The sequence below is a fragment of the Marmota flaviventris genome, chromosome 17, assembly GCF_047511675.1.
Source record: "Marmota flaviventris isolate mMarFla1 chromosome 17, mMarFla1.hap1, whole genome shotgun sequence".
NCBI classification, from domain to species: domain Eukaryota; kingdom Metazoa; phylum Chordata; class Mammalia; order Rodentia; family Sciuridae; genus Marmota; species Marmota flaviventris.
In genome coordinates this window covers 30,932,752-30,956,621 of record NC_092514.1, presented here as the reverse complement: position 1 = coordinate 30,956,621, position 23,870 = coordinate 30,932,752, and the positions used below count along the sequence as shown (strand labels likewise).

The 23,870-nt window shown below is 42.0% G+C and overlaps 1 pseudogene; it reads right to left on the bottom strand.

Annotated features, from left to right (window-relative positions):
* Positions 1-7,259: 7,259 nt before the first annotated feature.
* On the bottom strand, positions 7,260-22,116 carry LOC114082531 (polyunsaturated fatty acid lipoxygenase ALOX12-like; annotated as a pseudogene).
* Positions 22,117-23,870: the final 1,754 nt, after the last annotated feature.

The following is a 23,870-nucleotide window of genomic DNA, read 5'->3' as shown; positions in this document are numbered from 1 at the left end:
GGGGACACACACAAGGCACTTCCATGGAAGATTCTATCCTAAACAGGGCAAGGGATTATATTATAAAGGAACAGGTGAGCGTAGCTTCACCTATGGGGCTGTAGCAAGACACACCCATGCATGAGACACTGACCCTCGCACCCAAGAAGGGTGGGGAAAGCTCTGCCACATTTCTGCGACTGAGCACCTCAGCACCCAGCCAGGGAGTGTGACTCAGTCACGTGTAAGGTTGGTCTCCCACAAGCAACAATTCCAAAAAGTTAAGATGACTGGACCCCATGTGGAGTGTCCCACACATTCTCAGACCTGAGATGAGAGGTTACCTAGTGTGGGGCTTTCAGCCCTGACTGCAGGCTACCTAGAGAGCTTTCTAAAAATGAAAATGCCAGCACTCTACTCTGAGATAAACTGATCTTACTGACCTGGGTGGTTATGGCTGAAAACCACCGATCCAATTCAAATCCCCATTGAATGACCCTCATAGTCATCTGGACTTTCAACTGAGTAAATCATCCTGCCCCAAATACACACCAGTAGGGAAAACCCTGCTTTGTGGTTTAATGGGATCCCAGTAGAAACCAGAGCAAGGCACTTTCAGCAGTGTTTTAAAGGAAAGGTAAAGACTCAGGGAGAGAAAGAAAGAAAGCCTTGTAGGCAATAACATCAAAACCCAGCACAGGACACACAGGCCAAGATGATGATGGCAAACATTTAAAACCCTCAAGGAGAAGAAAAACAATCCTGGGGGACTGAGAAGTGACATTGAGATCAGCAGCTAACAGTGTCAGAGGTAGGTCCCAAAAGTCTGTAAAAATAATTTGGAGTTGATAAACAGTAAGGAATGGCTCAGTGTTCTACAAGAAGGGATCAACTGGTTAGTTATCTCAGTAAATATTTTTGAATGACTACTAAACCTGTTCTGGGTCCTGAGATTCAAAATAGGCAGAGTCCTCATGGAAACATCTATATTAACTGAATAAAGAATACATAAAACAGGTCATTTCAAATTGCAATAAGTACTATGAATGAAATAAACAATAATGTAGCAGGGGACAACAAAGGGTTCAAATTAGATGGAGTAGTTGGGAAGAGTCATCTCTGAAATAGTGACACTGAAACAGGAACCTGGAAGATGAGAAGCCAGACATATGAAAAACAAGTGCAAAGGGCCTGGGGCTGGAGATAACTTTGGAGGGTTTGATAATAGCAGGAAGAGCACTGTCAGTGGAATGTAAGCTGAGCAGAGAGGATGCTGGCCCTGGAGCCAAAGACACTGTCAGGGACCGGCTGCCTGTCTAGATTCTAAGAGTGATGGTCCTTAATTGGGGTTACTTATCAGAATTACCTAGGGGATTTTCTCCCCAAATGTATGCAACAAACTACTAAAGCAGTGCTTCTCAAACTCAGGCCATGTAAGAACCAGCTGAGGAGTCTTTCAAAAGTCCAGGTTCCCGGGTCCCAACCCCAGAGGTTCTAATTTAATTTACCAAGGTGGACACAGGGAATCAAATGACTTCACCAGGTGATTTCATAGGACTCAGGACTGGGGAGCACTGCACTACATGGGAACCTCTGCAGATGCGACCAACCAATGGGCGTGGAAGTTCCTTCAGTGATTCTGGGCATATCTCTGCCTGAAAAGCACTTGTTCAGAGCAGCATTCTCAACCAGGCCACCCTGTAAAATCACCTGGCACTTACAGAAAGAAAGGAAGGAAGGAAAAGATAGGAAGAAAGGGAGGGGGAGAAAAGGGAAAAGTGAACTATAAAAATAAGAAGCATGAGGTACTGGAGGAAGTGGATGATAACCTAGATGTTTTTATTGCATAGTCATAGGGTATAGACTCTATGCTATGTATATGTCAGAATTCACAACTGCACACAAAAATTAATGAATTTTACTCTATATAAATTTTTCAAATAAAATTTTAGTAAAAAATGTATTTATTAAAAATAAATCCACTTTTTAATTCTAATTTGCTATATCTAAGATGGGGCCAGCCCCGGTACCCATGTAAATGTATGTTAAGATCTCAAGTGATTCTCAAGTATGGCTAGCATTGAGAAAATCACTGAGATGCAGTACTTTGTGTATTTCAGTATTCTACATGTGAACCTCTGAGAATTTGTTAACATGAAGATTTTGATTTAATAAGTCTGCAGAGGGGAACAAAATTCAGCTTTTCTAACAAACTCCTGCATGATGTCGATGCTGCTGGAAAATATTAGAAATGCAGAATCACAGGTCCTCACCCCTGACCATTAGCATCAAAATCTGCATTTTAGCAAAATCCCCAGATGATTTGTAAGCACAGCCAAGTTGGAGAAGAACTGTACTAGACTACCTATGATCTGACAAAATTGGTGCTTGAAGGATCAAAGGGCCAAATCCCTGGGGCAGGACCTGTCAGATAACACAGTTGTTAACATAGTGTGGGGACACATCTGCGGTACATCCACCTTGTCTTAGACTTTTCCCCAAACCACTCACCAATCCTCCCATCAGAATAAAGTCTCCCTGTGTGCAAATACAATGTGACTCATTTTTATGTCCCCAACAGTAGAATGTTTTGCACACAGAAGGCTCTGAAAAAATATTTCCTAAATTTTGCTAAACAGAGTTTCACTTCAGATGGCAAAAAGTAGAATATGCGCTTAGGTAGATATGAAATTTATTTTTCCTTTTAATACTATAATTCTGTTTTGTCACATTCAAGGTAAACTTGGTGTCAGAGAAACTCTAATTACACATTTCAACTGTAAGAATTAACAGGGAAACTCTTAAAACTGCTGCCCAAGACAGTTACATGGTTCCAGTGGAGTCAGGTCTCTCACATATCTCTCAGGACACCCTTCAAGTGTCACTTTTTAAAGAACAGAATGGTATTTGTTAATTATCTGTAGTTGAACACAAGAATTTTGTAATTTATTATTTTAACTGTCTTCCAAGAGGATCAAGACTGGAAACCATTGCCCCCTGGGGACCCCATGTTTATGACTCTTGACGGAAAGACTATCCTGTTGGGTGGAGACTGTACAGTGTACCCTGTATTTGTGAATGAGGCTGCTTATTATGAAAAGAAAGAAGCTTTCGCAAAGACAACAAAATTCACTCTCAATGCAAAAAGAATTCGCTCCTCTTTCCACTAGAAATCAGTGCTAGTTCACTTTTTGTGGGGCATCTTGAAAACAGACCAGTCTATACGGTCCTCAAGAACAGAGTTGTGCCTTATTTAAGTTCAGGTTCACAGCACCTGACCCAGTCCCCCACACAGGAGGCACCCACACCAGTGTCTAAAGAAAGGAATAAATTAATGAATGTCTTTTAAAGTTATATTTTATGTATATAGTTCCTTCAAAGAAGTGTTCTTCCTATTTCTGCATAGATTTTTATACATTCACATTTTGATAGTTTAACATTCCTAAAAATAGCCTTCACTTTCAAAGTATAAAAGATATAGATACTATATGCAAAGTTATTAACTTGAATGTGGCATGAAATGTATGTTTCAAGTAATGCTTAAGTGCTACTAGAAACTAATGGGGCAGAGTATTTTTAAAATTTTTCATGATTGAGTTAATGACACTATATTAAGTATTCAGTTCATAAACTAGCAATAATTGTGATATCCATAGTAGATTTTTAGCTGCTCTTCTTTAGATAACATGTTAAAAGAGAAATGAGGGCTGATTATAAAGGTGACAAACACATCTAGAAACACAGATGTCTTGCACTTGCCTTGAAATGCTTCCTGTCCTTCTCAACATGGACAATTGGGAACAGGTGCATTCCTCGCATCTTCACTTCTCATTTTGGCTCAACACTCACTCTTGTTCCTAGCTGAAGTGTGAGGAGCTCTTTGGACTCCAGAAGTTGCCAGCCTAGGTGGTAAAGACCCATAACAGAAGGCAGCGGACACTGTGGAAATGTGACCCTAACCCATGGAAATGTGTCTCTGGTTTGCAAACATATTCTTTCAAGAAATTATTGAAAGCATAAAAAAGAAAAGAAAGAAATTCTCCCATTTTTTAATGCTGAAATCCCTCACCTCCCATGATTCTTGTCCTGGAAGGACCTCTGGCAAAACACTGCCTCCCTCCCTTCCCACCCCAGCCTCAGGGCCCTCCCCTCTCCTCTTTTAGGCCACAGCAGCCAAGTAAGGAACATTTTTATCCTATGATTTGAACTCCAAGGAAACATGTTTATGGCTTCAAATGTTTTACCAAAAATACTAACAGTATCTGGAACTTATATAGATACATAAACATTTTCATTCTTCCAGAGCTAACTCCACTAAGCTAATTTCATTCCATATTTATTGTTTTATAGAACACAACTAAATGATTTCTAAATTTTGCACTAGAAAAATCATTTTCTATTGGAATAAACTTCCCTCTGAATGTTGTAGTAAATATGTGTCAGTTGACTTTATGTATTTGGGGTGGGGGAGGGTAACTGGGGACTGATCAGGGGCACTCAACCACTGAGCCACATCCCCAGCCCTATTTTGTATTTTATTTAGAGACAGGGTCTTGCTGAATTGCTTAGCGCCTCACTGTTGCTGAGGTTGGCTTTGAACCTACGATCCTTCTGCCTCACCATCCTCAGCTGCTGGGATCACAGGCCTGTGCCACTGCACCCAGCTCAATCGACTTTAGCATGTAAGTTTTACCAAGTATCCTACTCCCACTGTAAATGTTCTGTTATGTTTTATTTGAGTCCAAATCCTCAGGGTCATTTTTTCCAGTCGTAAATTTTGGCAAGAAAACTTTATCCTTTCATCGAGTTTTAGTTATTTATAAAATTTCTAATGTGCCTTTTAGGTCATTGTGGTTTCAGTTTTGGAGATTCATTATTTCTATTGAGCCTAATATTTCCTGACTCAATTGTTATCATCTTCAGTTTTTCTAATTAGATGTGATTTTTTTTTTTAATCTACAACACATGGCTATGTAGTGTTAGTCATTTTCAGTTTTATTTTTATTATTTCTGACAATCTGCCAACTCTGTTTTCTCATGTATAAACTAGGAGTGCTCATAATACTAATGCTTCTGCCAGGGGTTACTGTGAGAATTAAGCAAGTTAATGCATGCCAGCACTTAGCTCAGTGCCCAGCACTTAGTTCAAACATAGCACAAAAGACCATTTGTGAGCTGCTCCCTCCCCCACAACCTCTCTAGACTCCATTCCCATTCTCTCTGTTCCAAGGCCTTTGTGTTGTTTTATTCCTGAACACCTCCATCCAAACTGATTCTTCCCCCTAAAATTTTCTCCCAACTTCATGCATATCCCACACACACATACACACCCACCCCAGGCCTTGCTCTAGCTAATTCCTGGGTTTCCTTCCAAATGCAACTCAACTCTCATTTTAGGTATGAAGCCTTCATCTCTACCTGACTTAGTTGCCCCATTTGCCCATCCTTCCATCTATGCTATGTCAAGGACATTAACAGTGTCTTTTTCAGGATCTGCAATCTATTAAATGCCTAAGAAAGGTTAGTTGAATAAATGAGTGAGCCCAAATGCCCTTCTCTACCTAAACAACTCCACATTCCACCAATCTCCCTCCTTCTTTTTTCCTTCTTTCTCAGTCACTTCCTGGGTCTTCTCACCACCTCTCTTGAGTGAAACTCACTCCATCCCACACTCTTCAGACTGTTACTGTATCTCAAAAGACAGCAGGAGAAAATAGTAGTAATAAAACATACTTTTAAGCCTACAATCCCATCAAATTAAACAGGGAAATGTTCCCACTCAGTAGTTCCCCCATGTGAGACATTTTGGTGGCTTCTACTTACCCTTGAAATGAAGTGTCAAAGCCTCACCTTGATGGGACAAGCCCTACATGCTCTGGGCATGGCCACCCCTCCAGCATCATCTCATGTCACTTGGCTCCTTGCTCCAGCAGTTGGGCCACACTGGCTTGATTCTCCAGACCTCAGATGCACCAAGCTCCCTATTACCTGGGGGTTTTTGCCCATGTGTTTTCTCTTCTTGAAAGTCTGTCTCACCCTCTCATCCCTTGACCCAGATGACACTTGTCCTCAGTGTGATCCAGCCTAGGTTAGGCCCCTCTGTTATACAAACACACTAACTTTTATATCAGACTAGCACATACCACAACTGTAAAAGTACTAATTTATGAAACTGGAGTAGACGATAGTTAAATATCTGTTTACTTAAACTGCAAAAGCTCTAAGGGAGCAGGGAGAGTGTCTTGTTCTTTGAAGTATCCATAACTTTGAACACATTGCTTACCACCTAGAAGTCGGTCAGTCTTGTTGGATACATGAGATTGATCTGATGAGTGTAAAGCCATCCCAGAGGGCTTCCTCCGAAGAGCAGATTGACTCAGAGACCACAGAAGATGTGCCTGGACACCACTAGATGCCACTGGAACAGGAATGGTGACCTACATACAGTTACTGCTCCAATAGGAAAAGCAAGTTGGAAGGGGCAGCGGGGAAACTCTGAAGACCGAGATGACCAAGGCCATGGTGCTGGGAGAGGAGCCCACAAGTCCTGAGTGCACCAGGGTAACTGGACCAGGGCACATCTGCAAGGCCTGCATTTGCATACCCCATGCAGACACAGTCTGAAGGGAAGTGACTGCTTAGGGACTCCCCAAAACTTTTAATACCCCTGTATTTCCACATATATTGCCATCAAGAGACTCATAACTTACCCATAGAGACCTTCTTTATAACCCCCACCCCAACACAGACACACGAAGTCCAGTGCTGGGCAGATAGTAGTTCCTTAACACATCAAATCAATGACTTGGAGGCTCTCTATGGAGTATTTCACCCAGAGCTACCACATAAGTCTTCCTGGGTCACACAGTACACAACTCCAGGGAAGTAGGGCTATACTCACATATGCCATAAAGTGAATGTACAGCCTAGGGTTTTACACCCTATCAAACTGAAAAACAGAATTGGTATTTCTTCTTTTGGCTGAGAAAAAGAACAGGGACTTGATCAAGTAATTTCAACTGCCCTCAAAAAAACTGGGGTCTATAGAAGATTGCTATGATTAACATATAATTAATATGAAGTGAAAATTTAGAAAGAAAAATATTAGAGCCAAAATAGCTAAATATCATAAAACATTTTATGATATTTAGTGTGACACAGGTTAGGTTAGGCCATAAATATCATTTTAGGCCCAAATATCATTTGAGGCCTAACCTAAATTTTAACCTAAATTTTGTCAATTTAAATTAGGCCCTAAATATCATTTTAGGCCCTTTCGGTTAGGCCATAAGGTTCACTTTAGAAAAGAGATCTGTTAAGTGGAGAAATAAATTTCACAATCATGAAATAGCATAAGAAATCTCAAGGAAGTAGAGAGCATCCCCTGACAGGATATTTCAATGCTGTGGGTATGAATACAGATAACTTTGTAGGTTTGGTGGTCAAAAGTTGAAGGTGTTTCCATCTGATGGCTTCTATTTTCACTACTAAGTAGGAGATTAAACTACCTATAGGTTTTTAAAGAGAAAGGGGTCAAGAATGACAGCTTTGAAATGACTACTGGAAAATATAACAGAACTGATGAAGGAACTAGAGTAACCACTGGGGTATTGTAAGGATTAAATAAGACTCTGTAGGTAAAATGCATGCATGGGTATCTTGTGGCCTGAACCACTAACACCATCTGACTGTGAATCCTTTACTCGAGCTGCTTCCACAGTTGCTGAGTGGTTCAGATAGAATCCTGGACATGCGTGCACATTGAAGTGTAGACAGTATGTGAAGGTCACATGTCTTATAGCATGCTGGCCCTGAACTGGGACCAATAATGTTTTTGGTCCAAAAACTGGCCTTCCTCATATCCATTTCTGTTAAGCAATACTCTAGGATTTCTAGTCAGTCTTCACATTCACATACCAAGAATAAAACGTGGCCATAACAAGGAAAAATAAATATTTATTAGAAATCAAAATGGCATTTCTTCAATGGGACTAAAATATTTTCACTCTTTCTATGATTCCTTTCTTGAATAGCTTCACACACATACAAAAAAAAACCCATTAAGAATATAACATCTTCCTTGGTAGTGGGTGGGGGCATCCGCATTGAGCATGGGCCATTAGGAACCCAGTAAAACCAGTCCAGCTTGAGGGGTGGCGGGGAGAAAAGAATCTGGAGTCACTCAAGGACTCTGAACTTCAGGACCCCAAGCTCCAGTTTTCCCCTTCAAGCATCCCGCTAGTCTAGGCACTTGGTTGCACCCACCTAGACCTCAGGGACCATTGCTGTCAGTGGTCCCTACCTAACTATTATTGATGGCTGTGTGTTGGGCAGTGCATGTGAAGATGCACATGGTAAGGAAATGACAGAGTTGAAGCCAAGACTGAAAAGAGGCAGGGAAACCTAGGAGAAGAAAAAAATTTTTTAGAAACAGAGCCCCAGAGAGGATAAAGAAATACAGACTTAATTATTAGTATGTGTTCATGCATTCATTTATGCATTAATTCAAAAACCCTGGAACTCTATGGACCAGACACTGTCAAGCCATTGGGACTACACTGGTAGGTACAACACATCAATATCCCTGTCCTCTTACAGCTTAGATTCTAAAATGGAAGGAAAATAAAATAACAAAATTATGTTAGATAGTAGTAAGATTAGAAATAAAACAGGGAAATGGTATGTGAAAACTCAGGAAGGGTTTTTCATAATTTGATTGGTATATATATATCATGGAAAGACTATCTGAAAATCACCTGTGACGTAGGGAGTGCTGTGGTCCAGAGCACAGGCTGTGGCATAAGCCCTGGGTCCCAGTCCTGGCTCTGCTGCTGACCAGTTGCATCAGTTGGACCAATTGATTACCTTCCTTGAACCTTAATATTTTTCTCTGAATATGGCAATAATAATAATCAACAACAACAATAATAACAATAATTACCTTATTAGTGAGATGATTACATGAATCCCCTCAGTACATGGTAGCTATTGCTCTTATGGTAAGATTTGGAGAGTAAGGAGGTAGAGGAGGTTCTTGGTCAAATATCTCCTTTTATAAAAGTGGATAAAAGTCAGTAGGATGAAGACAGATAAATCTTAGGAAAATGGGCAAATGCTTGAAAAAGCCTTTCAAAGAAGAGGATATCCATATAGTTACTAATTCTATGAAAAGGTACTCAGCTCCACTAGTCATTGGGGGTAATACAACTTAAATATAAAATGTAATAAGACTACCTACCCACTAATATGGCTAAAGAGGAAATAATAGAATTCTCTGTGGTACACTTAAGAGAAAATGAAATGGTTATAACTCGTCCTAAGCTAGAAGGAATTAATATTGGTACAATTGCTTTCCCAAACTGTCATAAACTATTTAAAACAATTCCATTTTGTTTATATAAATTTCCAGTTTTCCCAGCACCATTTGTTGAAGAGGCTATCTTTTCTCCAATATATGTTTTTGGTACGTTTGTTTAATATAAGATGACTATATTTATGCGGGTTTGTCTCTGTGTCCTCTATTCTGTACCATTGGTCTACAAGTCTATTTTGGTGCCAAGACTATGCCATTTTTGTTACTAGTTTAAGGTCTGGTAGAGTGATGCCACCTGCTTCACTCTTCTTGCTAAGGATTGCTTTAGCTATTTTGGTCTCTTTATTTTTCCAGATGAATTTCATGACTGCTTTTTCTCACCATGCACAAAACTCAACTCAAAGTGGATCAAGGACCTAGGGATTAAACCAGAGACCCTTCACCTAATAGAAGAAAAAGTAGGCTCAAATCTCCATCATGTCAGATTAGGCCCCAAATTCCTTAATAAGATTCCTAGAGCACAAGAATTAAAATCAAGAATCAATAAATGGGATGGATTCAAACTAAAAAGCTTCTTCTCAGCAAAAGAAACAATCAGTGAAGTGAATACAGAGCCTACAGAATGGGAGCAAATTTTTACCCCTCACACATCAGATAGAGCACTAATCTCTAGGATATATAAAGCACCCAAAAAATTTAACACACACAAAAACAACAAAACCCACAAATAAGCCAATCAATAAATGGGCCAAAAAACTGAACAGACACTTCTCAGAAGATGATATACAATCAATCAACAAATATATGAAAAAAATATTCAACACCTCTAGCAATTAGAGAAATGCAAATCAAAACTACTGTAAGAGTTTATCCCATTCCATTCAGAATGGCAGCTATTAATACAAACAACAATAAGTGTTGGTGAGGATGTGGGGAAAAGGCACACTCATACATTGCTGGTGGAGCCAATATGGAAAACAGTATGGAGATTCCTTGGAAATCTTGGAATGGAAACACCATTTGACCCAGTTATCCCTCTCCTAGGACTATACCCAAAGGACTTAAAAAACAGCATACTACAGGGACATAGCCACATCAATAGCAGCACAATTCACAATAGCTAAACTGTGGATCCAACCTAGACGTGCTTCAGTAGATGAATGAGTAAAGAAAATGTGGTGGTATATATCCACAATAGACTCTTACTCAGCAATAAAATAGAATAAAATCATGGCATTTGCAGGTAAATGGATGGGAGTTGGAGAACATAATGCTAAGTAAGCCAATCCCAAATCAAATGCCAAATGTCTTCTCTGATATAAGGATGCTGATTCATAATGGGGCTGGGGGAGAACATGGAAGCAATAGATGAACTTTAGTTCGGGCAAAGGGGAGGGAGGGGAAGGCAGAGGGTGTGAGGGTAGGAAAGACAGTGGAATGAGACAGACATCGTGACCTTAAGTACATGTATGAAAACATAAATGGTGTGACTCTACTTTGTGTTCAACCTGAGATATGAAAAATTGTGCTCTATTTATGTAATATGAAATGAATTGCATTCTGCTGTCATATATAACAAATTAGAACACATAAAATAAAAAAAAAACTATTTCAAACAAAACATGCATGTACTCTATGATTCATTAGTCTCTCTCCTAGGTATGTACAAAGAAAAAACCTATTCAAAAGTGTTCACAGCAGCATTAAGATTAATAGCTACAAACTGGAAACAACCATAATTTCTATCAATAGCACAAATGAAAAATAAGTTGTACCATATTCACATAATAGAATATTATACAGGCGTGACAATGAAAGAAGTCCATGCTATATGAAACAGCATGTGTAATCCTCACATTGTTCAGAGAATGAAATAAGTGAGTTCAAGCTCATATTTCCATTTATATGAAGTTACAAAGAAATCAAACCAACCTGCATTGTGAAAAGTCAGGATGGTAATTGCCTCTGGATGGGTATGACAGGAGATTTTGAGAGAGCGGTAAAGTTCTGACTCTTGATCCAAGTGGTGATTATCCCCCTGGGCCACCTTAGTAAAAGTCCTTAAGTTGTATACCTATGACTTAGATCTTTTTTTCCTCTTGGTCTATTTGATTTCAATAAAATTCCCATCCCCCTAAACAAACACAGAAGCATGCCTTCTAATTTTCAGGCAGTTCTTATAGATGGCTGAATAATAATGCTAGGAAAAGAGAAGTTATTGTCTCATTTCAGATACAGGAAGTAGCTCAAATGTCAGCTATCTCACTCCACTCAATTTACAGGTGAATATTTGAAATATAGTTTCATTATTTATTTTATTTTAGTTTTTAAGTACTGGGGATTGAACTCAGGGCACTTTACCACTGAGCTCTGTCCTCAGCCCTTTTTCTTTATTATTTGAGACAGGGTCTTACTATGTTTCTGAGGCTAGTCTCAAACTTGTCATCCTCCTGCCTCAGCCTCCTAAATTGCTGGGATTACAGCTATGTGACACCATGCCCAGCTATTTTCATTACCTTTCAGGTATGATGAGGCTAACAGAGAAGAGACGAATGCCATTGAAAAGATGGTTTATTATACTTACAGGTTCCAAAAGAATGGTACTTGCTATACCTTAGGGGGCCACACAAGGAAGCACAAGAGCCTGCCAGGGAACAGAGGGAGTAGAGGGCAACTGGAGCAAGAGCCTTTATTATGGTTTTCACAATAAGGGATGGGTAAGATAGAATAGGCAGGTTTAGGACTGGTTGCTTTGGATAATTCTGTCACATTTGAGGTGCAGTGGCTGTCCCCACCTGTCTAACAATCCTCTGGAATTCAGGGCTGGAGTGTGAGAGCTCCCTAGAGGAAGTGATTGGGGTGTAGGCTCAGAATTTAGGCCTGGAGTGTGAGAGCTCCTAAGAGGAAGTAGTTAGGGGTGTGGGCTCTGGGATAGTTGGTTAGCACAGGAAAGACATGCACACAGGGAGTTAGCTAGCCCTGGGAAAGGCAGTACCTTCAGGGTCAGCAAATCCCCAAGATGTCAAAGCATCAAAATTACAGAATAAAAAGATAAAATTAGTATGGTGAGTCAGGGTCAAAAAACTTAGTGATCATCCCAAAGTCATCTACTGTCTGTCAGAGCCTGGATTCTCCTGTTCCATGCTGACCATATTGGGGAGGTATTTTTTTGGTGGCGTGGAGCCTATGATTAAACAACTCACAATATGCAGTCGACACATTTTGGCATTGTCACACATTTCATTTGCATCACAAAAGTTCGGTCAGGTAAGTAGTGAGGAGGGAATGAAAACAGTATGTGCATTTTAGAGAGAAATAAACCAAAAGTCAAAGAGAAAAAAGAATAAATAAATTGTTCAAGGTTGCATAACTAGGAAGAGGAAGAGACCGAAATTAGTACTTTAAATTTTGTTTAGCACATAACCTTTAACTGATGAGGTAAAGAGAACACTGAAAGATAAGGGAGAATAATGGGTAAATCAGAAGTTAAAAAATATATCTAAGTGTGTATTGTAAACCCTCTATATTTCATGGAAAGAAGAGAGCTATGGAAGGGAAGAAGGATCTCGATCCAAGAGGGGTGGACAAATTGGCCAAAGAATCTTGAGTCCCAAGGATAAGGGCATTGAGTCAGGTTTGAGCCAAAGCATGCATGGTACTGAGGTTGCATCTGGAAATGCCCTTGCACTCTGGCCTGGGCCTCTCTGCATGGTGGATAGTCACAGGCAGGAAGAGAAGAGAGGGGAAGCCAGAGGGGGTCCTTATAAGCTTTGGTGTGAAAATTTTCCTGTTTATATCTTCAGGCAGGAAAAGAGGGGACCATGAAGACAGAAGGTGAGACCCAGAATGAACTGGACAGAATCCTTCACTGGCTTTGGCCTGGTTGGGTCCCAGGACATGGTAGGTTATGGGCATCTGTGAGTGGGATGGGGATAGGAGTAGGCTTGATGATCAGGGTCTCTGAGGAGACAATCCTTGGGGTCTAGAATTGTTCTGAGCCTTAGGGGGCTATGAATGGAATTCAGATGCTTTCAGGTATGGTGGGAGTGGTGTCAGGAGAGGTTGGGGTTCTGTCTCAGAGGAGCAGAGCTGGGAAGAGGTTCTGGCAGAGTCTCCAAAGAGCTCCTGTCTCTGAGATGGATCTTACCTCTGTCCTGGGCATGGCACAGCCCCACCTCCATGATCTCCCAACACCAGGCCTGCAGCTCAGGATCCCTCCTCACAACATCATCCCTCTGGTAGAAGAGGTGGACCATCCCCTCCACACACTTGCTCAGAGAAGGGAGCTGATATCTGTGATCCCAGAAGGCTTCAGCCTCTGACCTCTACTACTCTAATCTTGCCACTAAACCTGGGTCAGGTCCTAGTAGACTTGCCTTTTGGAACATTCCCCAGGTTTATGACACAATTGTGTAAAGGAAGTTGTAAGTCAAGAGTTCCAGGAATTCCCTACACTGCACATGGTTGCCAGACACTCTTCTTTACATCATTCCTGATGCCACCAGATCTTATGATTTACTCACTCACAGCTCTCCTCACCTCCATTCCATACCTCCCTCCTACCCTCTTTGCTTTTGCCCTATGCTGATCTTAAGCCAGAACCCCACCCTCCTTCTCCCACTCCCACTCCCCATTTCTTAGCTGCTTCTTACCTACCGGCCAAGGCATCATGAGCATAGAGAGCACTTGGGATTCCCAGAAGACCCCGGTCAGCCAGGTCATCAGGAGGACAGAGGGAGCAATAGGTCAGCTGAGTCATTGCCCGACAGGCCAAATCTAGATGACCACCTCCACCTGTGCTCACTGCCTAGGATGAGAAAGTTAACAGGGCTTGAAGAACAGAATAATTGCCTATTATACAGGGATTCAGAAATGGGTTGTTCAGATTTAAAGTCATCTGTGTGATGGAACAGGGCTCACGAGTTTAAGGATCAGGCCATTCATGCAGGTTGGTCTGGGGTCTTGAGGATGTCAAGAAGTTTTAGAGAGATGGATGATTAGGCACACCCATGTTCAAGTTCCTCTTTACCTTTGCAAATATTCCTTCATCTGAGTTAAACTGGATCTGGCCCTGGGTGTTGATTTCCATAGTGTTGTGGATATGGGGCTCCAGGAGCTGGGTTGCAGGAGATTGGAGGGGTGGTTAATGGAGGCCATGCTTGGGTTATTTCTTGTAGGGTCTGGCACACAGCATGGTGTCTTGCTCTCCTCTTGATGCTTTTGTCCCCGCTGCTATTTTGATAGTCTGGTCTCCTGCTCCTCTAACCACTCACTCCCATATCCTCCAACTTCCATGACAGTTGGGCTTTGGAGCCACACAGAGTGGGGTTTGAGTGCACATTTCACTACTCACCTTGATACCTGAGCAACATAATGAACCCTCTAAGTGTCAGTCTCCTCACTAGTTACCAGGGTGTCTTATCTCAGATGCTGCAGTACTGCTTCTGAGAGTGACCGAGCAGCAGGTTTGGAACACTGCCTGGCACACAGAAGTTCTTGAGATCATTGCCTTTATTATATTCACCTTGAACACAGTTGTATTTTAAAGAATCTGCCCCTTAACTTTTGATATAATTGTGTTCTTTCTCTATATTTCACATCTTCATAACTTAAACAAGCCTGTGCTTATTTCAAAACCACACATCTAACTACTCATCATTTTCCTTTTTTTTTTTTTAAGGTCTTAATCAGGATTAAAGATGTCACATCAAGCTACCTGTTTAAGCCATTCCTAATTAGGCCCTATATGTCCCCTCATGAAGGCCACTTATCATTGACACATGCTTATTTTTATGCTAAGTGGGGGTTTCCCCATTATAACCTAATTGATATACAAGATTCACATAGTTTTTCACATTTTAATTGTTTGATACTGGGCCAAGGGCAAGATTGAGGAGATACTCCTGGTTTTAAGGCATTAAGGCCCCTCATAACGGTCTTTTCAGAAAATTCATGGAAGGATATTGGCATCACAGAAAACATAAGACCTCCAAAATAAGGGAACAAAGAACCCAAATCAGAGCCCCTAACAATAATGAGGATGATGATGATAATTAATTATGATAACCCATATTTTATCATTTAATGCCTTACAACCCCATGATGGAGATCCTATTATCTCCATTCAGAGATGAGGACCCCAAAGCACACATCTGAGTAAGTATTGAGGCCAAGATTCATTATTCAGATGCTGGTAATCTGCATGCAAAATCTGCCCATATGACCTTTAATGATACCTCCGGTGGGTCCTGATAACAATGCAGCTGTTTGCCATGTGATGAAGTTGTTATATTGAGGTTAGGGACATATGGAGGGGCCAAACCAATAAACAGGGATTTTAAAGTATAAAAATGTACTTAAATAATTTAAGTTAAGACCATGGTGATGCAAAATATCATAAGATCATTAAATAAAGTTTCCATGAACTATATTAATAATTACTTTGCTTTTGTAACCTTAAAAAGCAGAATTACTACAGCCCAGATTAGGATTGGGGTGGGAACTCCAAGCAGCAATACAACTCAATTTCCTTTGTTTATTTTTGTACTGGGGATTGAAACCAGGGGTGCTTTACCACTGAGTTATATCCCCAGTTCTTTTTATTTTCTATTTTGAGACAGGGTCTCACTAAATGGCTGGGTCTGGCCTGGAATTTGTGATTCTCCTGCCCCAGCTCCAGAGTTACTGGGATTACAGGCATGTCTCACTGCATCCACCTACAATTCCGTTGTTCTGCCTGCCAAGTACTCACTCGTATATCTGACCAATACTTCAAACTCCCTGTATCTAAAACTGAAAAGTTCATCTTGGTCTCCAAACTGGCTTCTTTACCTGACTTTGCAGTTTCTGATCATTGCTCTGATGCCTAAGCATGCACATGTTTGCTGCCTTCTTGGCTATGTTCCCTGTATTAAAGTGACATTATGATTTCCAAAAATTTTTAAAGCAAGCACGCATCATTTTTTTCCTGCATTATGCTCAGCAATAGATAACCAGACTCACTCTTTTTAAAAATAAGGTCTGTACAACTCACCCATATTGAGGACTCCCAGGTGTTTCAGAAGCACAGACCTCTAACCTTGCCTCTCCAGTTTTGCACTCAGGCATGCTGCAGTTACTGTTTCCCATGATCACCATTCATTGGTGTCCCTCCCTCCCTTCTTCCCTTCTTTCCTCCCCCGCTCCTGATACCACCATGCAAATGCAGCTTTTTAGCCACCTCACTCTTGGGCAGGTTCAAGCGACCTGTCAGGCTTTGCTCTCCCTCTGCTCTCTTTGACTCTGCCCTTTGATCTTCTGCTTATCTGACTACTTCAGTTATGGTGGAACATCTCCACTAATATTATAGCACCTCTCTATGTCTCTCTAATTCCAGAAATTGTTGTCTGCCTTTCCACACAAATGATAAATCTCCTAAGGCAGAACTAACATTTTGCTTTAACAAATTATATTCCTACTCTATTCCTGACCCATTGCCAGAGAGTTTCAGAGAGCTGACTTACAATGTGTACTTAATTAATCCCAGTATTTGACTTCATAGTGTATTATTTCTTAACTCATGTATATCTACAATTATCTCAAGATAAAAAGAATTTAAGCATTAAAATAAAATCAAGGTCAAGGTCTTGCAATAGTTATCTGTCTCCTTTCTCTGCCTCTGTTCATAAGACACTATGAAGATTCTGTTCATAAGACACACAGAATCTTCATAGTGTCTTATGAACAGAGTGCCAATCATCAATGTCATGGTCATATCTTGAAGACTTAGGCTTTTAAATCCCATACAGCTGATGATTTTTTCCTCACTCTGAGGTACAAGATGGGACCTGGAGGGTGGAGCTTGAAGACAGGGTGCAGTCCTGGGAGGCACCTCATGGTGGCAACAGCAATGACCTCACCCAGCAGGTGAGTGTTCAGCAAATGATACTGGAGCTCATGCAGTTGGAAATCTGAATTTCAGACCCAGGACTTGGCCAGGAGCCAGGCAAGTGGAGGATCAGAGGGCAGGAACAGTGTTGGGGTAGGAGAACTGGAGGTGGGAAGTTGGAGCTAAAAGAAAGAAGAATCAAACATTCATTGACCTCTTGCCACATGCAAGACACTTTGCTCAGTATTTTGAGGGAAATGGAAATGACTGAAATCAAGTAATTGCTTCTGAGAAAGTGAAAACCAAGTAGGAGGAAGTAGGACACTTCCACATTGCCTGTCACTAGCCATGGTTCCATGTAAGTGTCATGATAGTTTGTGTGAATGCAGGTGAAATGGAAGGAAGCGATCAGTATGGCGGCTCTAACAGTGGTTTGGGGAACACAGGATGGGCGTCTGAGCTTTGGTGGTAGAATGGGAAAAAGAAGGTGAGAATGAGAAATTGACAGTATGTATCAATGACTGTGCAAACAGCAATGAAGATATTAAAATTAAGGAAGAAAAGATGTTTAAGAAAGAAGGGATATTCACCGCATTGAAAGATCAAAAGAGATTGAGTAACTTCAGCATGAAAACCAAGAGAGGCCATTGTGATTCTCAGGTATGCCCAGATAAGTAGTGACCAATCTGAAAACTAGAAGGGAGCCATCAGAAAGATATGAAGATAGTTCTCATTGAGTGAGGTCAGGGGTAGAGATGGGAAGAGAGAGCCAGGTTTCTCTGTCCTTGGGCAGCAGGTAAGATGAACAGAGAACAGTATTAGGAGTACTTCAGGGTACCTCACCTGGATGACCATAGGTAGCAGCTTCCCATTGGGTTCCATCTTCAGCAGCCAGGTACTGCTTCTCTCTTTGGATCACATTGGTTGGAATTCCATCCAGCAAGATAAAGACAGCCTCAAACAGTGAACCATTCTGGGGAAAGGAGAAATGTATGCATGGTTAAGATTGGAAGACTGGGGCTGGGGTTGGGCTCAGTGACAGAGTGCTTGCCTAGCATGTGTGAGGCTCTGGGTTCGATCCTCAGCATCACATAAAAATAAAATAAATAAAATAAAGGTATTGTGTCCTACTACAACTAAAATAATAATAATAAAAAAGATTGGAAGAATGCCCCCACAGCATCAGAACAAAGGAAAAGAAATGTAAAGATGTTCAATCTATCTTCATGCCATTATCTTACGACACTATTGAAACCTTAGTAGCAGAACCAGAGAAAGTATCAAGAATATCTAGTCCAAATCATCTCACTTTACTGTGAAGAAAGAGGCCCAGTGAGGGAAGGCTCCCTAGGAACAAACCTTTCATTGTGCAGAGGTAGTTTGGGACCATACCTGTCCAATCTACTGTGAACCACAGGCACACTAAGTTCTCCCTTTGTCCAAATATCCAGGGTCTGTTACCCATCATATCCTTAAACACCTGCTACCTGTATTTGGCTCTCACCAGTTGTCAAATGTTTTTTTCTTACATATTTTATTCTCTCTAGATCTTTCCAGCACAGTACTCTGCACCAAGGACAGCAGGTTAAGACAGCATTCCTCCCTCTGACATGCATTTGGTCTCTTAATTTCACTACATCTCTGGGCCACACTGCCAAGGATAGATCAACTGAGTATGGGAGGAAGTACCTGGAGTTCTTTTTTCAACTGGGCCCCCAGTTCCTCTGTCCCTGAGGGAAGCACCAGCCTAGAGGGCAGAGAAGTAGAGCGTCTCAACAGCATGGGGTTGGCATCATTGAGGAACAGGTAGCCAAACAGTTCATCCTCTTTCCAGTGCTGATGAACCTTCTCTGTGGGGTGGGGATGGAGAATGGGAGGAAGATATTTACCTGGATATTCCTCTCTTGCAAGTTCTAGCCCAAGAATTCAGGCATATGATCATACCCTACCCAGCCCTCATGTTTTCATCCTCAGGCCTCTCTGAGATGACGAGTTATAATTAATTCTCATCTGGCCACAAGATATGGGAGACTCTCAAGTGCAAAGGATGACTTTGGAAAAAAAAGACCTCAAGGGGTCATGAAGGCCTGGGGGAACCACTGACCAGCCAGGGCACTCTTCTGGCCCCAAAATATCTGATCAAATTCTTCGTTTGAAAACCACCTCCAGGGCCCTAGGACAGCATCAGAGGAAACAATCAACTAACCAAATCCCTCCTGATTTGGGATCCACTAGCCCCCACTCCATTCTGACCTTCTCCTTACCCTGTCTTTGTGTCCATTCATAGTCCAGCTTCTTGCCCTCATGGAATCTCATGTCTGGGGGCAGATCATTCTCTGTGTCTGCAGCTATTTTCAGGGGTATCCCTTCCTTCCAGATGCCCCAACTAGCAGATGGGAAAGAGTTGAGGAAGAAATAGGGTCGGGAATGGAGCAGGAGATAGGAAGATGTGGAACAATTATGAGGTATAAGGGTGGGTGTTCACCGGTAGGTCTGCTGTCTTTCCTCCAGTTCTTTCTTTCTATGCTTCTGGAAGATGTCCAAGGCATTGTCTCCTGCCAGGCGAGCTAGGGAGATGATAGATCACAGCTTTGTCCAAGCTGGTGCCATTCTTGGTTTGTTCTCATCTCTATTCTTGATTGTATTACAGTATACTGTCCCCTTTTTCTTTGGCTCCTCCTCCTCTGATTTGTCTGTGACATCATTTATCTATTTTTGTTCACACCTTATTCCTGATTTTCACCAATCTCCTAAAGCAAATATCCCATGTTTACTATACTTTCTTGTTCTTTAATTCACATTCATCTACCAGTCCCTACTCATCATTATCTCTGAATCCTCTGCTTAATCTCCTGCCATGTCCATACCTAGCCTGCATAATCACATATTAGTTTGGTACATTTAGCCAGTCCTGGCCTTTCCCTGTCCTCATCTTCCCCTCTCTCCTAAATGACATATTTCATGTTAGCTCTACTTATATACACTACCCTTCTCCACCTCCACCCTTAACTGTTCCTGATTACAAGAATTTCTGTGCATGTTACTTTCAGCCTCTTATCCTACCTGTGAGAACAAAAGGTTCCAAGAGTCTATCAGTCTCCCCATCCCATAATTTATATAAAACTAACTTGTTTCTGTTCTCACCTGTATTTAACTTCACTTGTTCTTTTTTATTAAAGGTATTTGTTAATTTTTAAAAAATTAATTAATTATTATTTTTACAGTAGAATGCGTTTTGACATATTGTATGCAAATGTGCACAACTTTTTTTTTTTTTAGAGAGAGAGAGAGAGAATTTTTAATATTTATTTTTTAGTTTTCGTCGGACACAACATCTTTGTTTGTATGTGGTGCTGAGGATCGAACCAGGGCCGCACGTATGCCAGGCAAGCGCGCTACCGCTTGAGCCACATCCCCAGCCCCTTCACCCCCTTTACTTCTTCTTCAGAAGCACATATTCCATGTTCTTACCATGTCCATATCCCTAATTGTGTCACGATGTTTTTCTCCTTTTTTCCCATGGTAACAATTTCAGCTTTTGCTGTCCTCATTCATCCCCATCTTCTGCCTTGACTCCGCTCCCCACAGTTGAATTCCCTGTTATTCTACCCAAAACAGCTCTCCAACATCGTTGTAATTTGTTTCCATAGCTGTGTCCTGCTCTCAAGTTACTGACCACCTTTATTCCATGGGCCCCTTTACCTGTTGCTGCCCTAACATAGAGGTATCCTTTCTACTTTGCTTCTCTGTTTTCCTTCATTGCTGCATCCCACTCCCTATCCTCACCTTTTTGGAAGAGAATCTCCAGATCCTTATCCCTCTTCAGCCTCACTCGCACCATCACTTATTCTGGGTAAAACTTTGGGTCTTCATAACTTCTTCCCTTTTCCTGTCATGCATCCTGGAATCCCTGCACTCCACGTGCCTCCTCGGGGTCTATCCTTTCTCTAAGCACCACCGACCTTACTCAGTCCTTTTCTGCTCCTCTGCCCCCAGCACTTCCTGAGGAGGACTTGCTCCCACTTCCCCAACGCTGCCGGCTCACCAGTGCCCTCGGGCAAGCTCAGGACGCCCGTGCCTTGCACCCAGCGGTAGCACGGGAACGCGGTCTCTGCGGTCTCCGCGGAGGTTCCCGGACCTTGCAAGGTGATGCGATTGATCGCAGATCACAGAACCACGCGCTGTCCACCAGTGAGTGCTGTTTGCGCAGCTTCACGAACTGCAAAGGCCCCAGATCCTCTGGAGTGTCCAGAACAAACTCCTCCTCCTGTGGGGGCCAGACCCCCCAGACTTAGCTGAAGGACCTGGAGAAGCCGTTCTGAGGGCAGAACGGGCCCTTCGTGGAACTTCAGTTTATCAGGGCCTCGGAAGACAGTATCACCTCCCTTCCTCCTCCGCATGACCTGTCCCAGGGGTCTCTGTTAGGCTCTATTTCAGCGCGAGCAAGCAGGGGCCCGCAGTGCATTGCAAGCAGTGACTTGAACTGACGATGGAGCATCATCCTTCACTGAGGATCGTGCTTGCAGGAGCTTCAAGGCTGACCACTGGTGGCATAGTTACACTGACTCTGGGGTCATTTGGAGATGGAGTTGGAGGCCGCCAGGACCAGGGTCGGAGAAATGAAGAAGGGGGTTGAGCCTAATCCGGAATTAGGACTCCTAACACTACCCGCTTCTCCGGGGACCCCCTTTCTCCCTACGCTGCGGAAGTACCACCCCGGGCTGTCCTGTTGGAACTCTCCCCTAGTCTCCTACTGCTCGCCCACATCGCTCTGCAATCCTAGCCTGGCTGATGGCAGGTATCCGGGCTCCCACCCACTGACCTCGCCCCGCCTGGGTCGCAGCTGCTGCTCCAGCTCTGCCTCCCGGTGAGCCCCCACCAGCCACAGCTGCACGTGGTTATGCGACCCTGAGAAAACCCAGGCCCCAGGGGCCAAGCGGTTGCGGTAGCGGCACATGGTACCCCCGGCCTGCTGCCTCTGTAATAGCTGTCCGTTAATAAGCCTTGGGAAAGGTCTAGGGGACCTGCTTTTGATGCGTTGCCTGAAGGACCAGTCCCCAGCTTAATAAAGTAGGGTTTTGTGTGTCCGCCCACTGTAGGATTGGGGCGTTTCAGGTACCCACCCCAGACAGGCCTGAACCTGCAATTATCCCCATGTGGAGGTGGAGGTGGCTGCTCCTCTCTGTGGATAAGAGCGACTTTGAGGAAGGTGAGGGGCCAAGCGAGGGGGCACGAAGAAGGGGAGTGGGGACAGGCTGAGTCCATCAGAGTTTCTCTCCAGGCCTCTCTTCTTCCCCTCCTGTTTTGATACTGAGTAGCACAGAGTGAGCATTTCCTGAAAGATCTTGGGTGCCAATGTCCGTTCTTTACAGCCTTACCTTGTGCCCATGTCAACTGTACCCACCTTCCTTTCTTCTACCAGATTTTGCCTCCTGAAGGGCATTGGGATTGTCCTTTTTGGTCACAGAAGGCTCCTTTTGAGGGACAATCAAGAGTTCAGGGGGAAATTATAGTCTTCACTGTAATATGATTTTATATGTTGATCCACTTAGAGAGGAGCTGATTTTAAAATTTTCTTTTATTTTCTATCCTTCATACCCACCCCAAGAGAAGTCATTTTTTTTCAGTAGTCCATTTCGATTCCTTATTTCCACTCTTTCCTGTTCATAGAATTACTTATATGTTGTTTTGTATGTAAACATGAGGTAACATTAATTTTTTTCTTGGAACTTGTTTTTCACAGTACATGATACAAATAACAATGCATGATGGGAGAGAACTCCATGATGGAAATATTCAGATCATTAGGTAGAGATCTAATTATTGTATTCACTAACTTTTAGGATTCTCCTCTTGGTGAATCTTTATGGTGTTATTAGTAGTTATAACCATGATGAATGCTTTAAAACATGCATACATATGTGTGTATACACATACACGTATTTACAGATATGTATTCTGAATACACAGAGCTTTTATATTATAGGTTCTCAAAAATGGGATTACTGAGTAATATGGCATCCACATACTTTATGCTCATATTGTAAATTTGTTTTCCAGAAAGGTTATTATATGGTATCAAAATGTCCTGAGGGGGTATGGGGGGTAGGAAAGATGGTGGGATGAGATTAACATCATTATCCTAAGTACGTGTATGAAGATATGAATGGTGTGACTATGTACAACCAGAGATATGAAAAATTGTGCTCTATATGTATAATATGAATTGTAATGTATTCTGCTGTTACATATAAAAATTAAAATTTTTAAAAAATGCAAAAAGTTTTTTCCTAGCATCTTTACCAACACAAGGGGTTATCACTTTTTAATTTTTACTTGGTAAAAAGTGAACAATTAGGTGGATGGAAGGGTCTGGAATTTTACATTTATAAGCTAATGAGTTCATTAATGGGTTATCCCATTACCAGTTGGAAGAGGCTGACAAAATACCCAAGACCCCTGGTTCAGAGAAAAAGGATTGAATTATTCATTGCTTCATGTTCACATCAGCTCCCGCTGCCCGCAATTCCATGGGGTGACACAGATGGGCCTAGATGATCTGTGTTATAGGAGAGGACCACTGAGTTTGAGGGACTTACTACTTTTGTAGTAAATAGAAGCAAGTCTGTTCTGTGTCTGGGAGAAATCACCTCATTCTCCAGGTTTCTTGCTGCAAACACAACTCTTAGACACATCCTGAATAAAGTTGAC